Here is a 2,453-nt window from a genome sequence, read left to right on the forward strand (position 1 = left end):
CGTCCGGGCGTGGCGGGGCGGGGCGGGCCAGGGCTGCACGCTGCACCGGGTCCTATTAATAGACTTCTGATCGGGTCGCTACGCATCGGAAAAGGGGCGATGCAGTGTGTGGTGTGGAGGGGGAAGAGGAGCGTGGCACTCCCTCCCCTTCCCTCCCCCTCGACCCACATGTAATAGCGCGACGCCACATAAATTTATCGCGCGTCGTTGAGGCCAACCTGAATCTATTATTCCGCCGTGGTCGATAAGGGCAGAAGGGGGGAGGGGGGATTGACTGAGGGGGCAGGGCAGGCGCAGGCCTATGGGAAATGGTGCAAGCGGGCGGGCGAGCGAGTGCGCCGCTGCCGGGGCGCCTCTTGGCTGCGCCCGCGCACCGCTCACAACCAGCCGGGTTCGGTTGTATCCAGAGCGCCGGGTGCGTGGGCACCGCCGGCCACAGACACACTGCATGAGCTTTAATTGATTGAGCTTGCCGAGTGTTCTCGAAGCCGGCGGCGGGGCGGGGCGGGGCCGTGTCAATGGGCCCGGACAAGCCGTCGCACCCGCGCGGCTACACGTCCTGCCGATGATGGGAGGGGAGGTGTCGCTAAAAGTGTGTATACATACTCCGACGGGAGACTGAAAGTGAGAGACACACACCCGTCGAAAACAAAACAGGAAATGCGATGACGAACCGAGGCAAAAATAAAGAGGTCGAGTCGTCGTGTGGCGCCTGGTCGGGTCCTGATGGTGCGGGAGGCCCGGCGGGAGGCCCGGCGGGAGGCCCGGTGAGTGGCTCGGGCCGGGGGGTTATCGTGCGGTGCAAGGCCTGCAGGGCCCCCGCCCCGCCCGGCCCCGCCCCAGCGCCACGTGCGGACGTGGCGCCAGCAGGCAGGACACACAATCTAGGCCGGATAAACACCAACATATGGGTCACGTCCTCGGCCGATAAGCGCAGCCAGTGGGCGCCCTGGATCAAGGCTCAACCGGGTTCAAATACACGGCCCGCGGTTGAACGACACACGGTGACCAAGGTGACGGCGGTGACGCCGCGGCGGCAGCGCCCCACCACCGCCGCGCCGCCGTCCTCCTGCTAAGCAGCTTTTATCTCCTCATAGCCCGAAGCTCCCCGGTGACTCACCCAAAACAGCGACGGAGGCGGCGGCCAGCGTCCAACGAAAACGCGCGTGGTTAGCTGCTACTGCTGCGACGCGCGCTTCTCTGAAAACGCTCGCCAAAAAGGGACGCGGGCGGCTGGTGTCGGGTTTGACGCGCGGCATGCGCTGCTCGTCATTGTAATCAGCGCAGCTTGTTGACAGCGGGCGCAGCGGGCGCAGGCACCAGGTGCGGCGCGGGCGAGGACGTCAGCGCCCAACATATTTGTCATCATTATTGCATCCTCCCCGCCAACTGCGCAGGGCGGAAACGAGCCGCGATCGGCATCCATGAATACGGCAGCGAGGCGGCGGCGGAGATAAGGGGGATGATGATGGAGACGTTGAGGCGGAACACAGACTGAAACATCAGAGGGAGGAAAATTAACATAACGGGTCAATTCACACAAACGTTTATGGGCATTTTTAAAAAAAATTTACTCTCCAAATCGTCCTGTGTAGTATGGGAGACCCACTTGTCAGGCAGAGCGGCGGGGCGCGGGGGAAGTCACGGGGATTTCCCGCTACGACAAGCTGCAGTTTATCTTTGGGCTCGTGAGCGTGTCGGCGGCGGCAGGGCGGGGCGGTGGAGCGCGGGCGCGGCGAGCGCGTCCAAGCAGACGACGCGCCACTGGCCTGCTTATGATTTGTTGTGTCTGAGGAGCAGAGAGAGGAGGAGAGGAGACAGAGCGTTCGTTCCGCCGCGTGCCCCATAAGCCTCATAGCGGCCACGCACAGGATATGTTGACATGCGTGTCGGCCTCAAAGACCAGGAATAAACTCGGGCGCGGGCGCAAAAACACTCCGACCCGGGCAAAGGTTGGTGCCTGCAGTACATAATTGCCTCATGCCCCCAGGCGCGGGTCCAGTCCAGTACGCAGTGCCCGGGCTGCGCCCCACCACCGCTGAATCTCCCTCGATCTGACTTTATCCCCCTCCCCATCTCCCAACTCCCATAATGAACAAAAGATTTGTGTACCTCACTCGTGATCTAATCCAATTCCTAACGAGTGTTTTTTTTGGTCCGTGCTTGTTGCAGGTATGTGCGTGGTTCGCTGATACGGGCATGGGGCGAGGGGCGACGAAACGGTATGTTGTGGGGTTGGGGAACAACACGCACCTGCAAGAAGTGCGGCAGTGCGATGCGCGCAAATAGCTCGCGCCGAGCAGGAAGAAGACCAGAGGGCGAAACATTCGGCCCGCCCTCCACCTCCACACCTCGCCCAACTAACTCCGCTCATCCGCGATGGTGATCAGTAGTAATTATGTAGTACGGACACCGCGAGACTTTTCCGGCGGTCAGACGGGGGGAGGGGAGGG

General features: G+C 62.2%; 1 protein-coding gene and 1 long non-coding RNA gene across 3 annotated transcripts in view; one reads left to right on the plus strand and one right to left on the minus strand.

Annotated features, from left to right (window-relative positions):
- LOC113213223 (uncharacterized) overlaps window positions 1-2,453 on the minus strand; it is a 38,380-nt gene that overhangs the window by 7,818 nt on the left and 28,109 nt on the right. For both annotated transcript variants that reach the window (XR_008011532.1, XR_008011533.1), the window contains exons 3-4: window positions 1,575-1,789; window positions 1,121-1,494 (exon numbers count right to left, since the gene is read on the minus strand). This is a non-coding gene — a long non-coding RNA (uncharacterized LOC113213223). The remainder of the gene's footprint in view (window positions 1-1,120; window positions 1,495-1,574; window positions 1,790-2,453) is intronic.
- Window positions 1-2,453, plus strand: part of LOC113213243 (protein pinocchio) — a 46,499-nt gene that overhangs the window by 3,912 nt on the left and 40,134 nt on the right. The window lies entirely within an intron of this gene.

Source organism: Frankliniella occidentalis, unplaced genomic scaffold, assembly GCF_000697945.3.
Source record: "Frankliniella occidentalis isolate FOCC.00 unplaced genomic scaffold, Focc_3.1 Scaffold140, whole genome shotgun sequence".
NCBI lineage: Eukaryota > Metazoa > Arthropoda > Insecta > Thysanoptera > Thripidae > Frankliniella > Frankliniella occidentalis.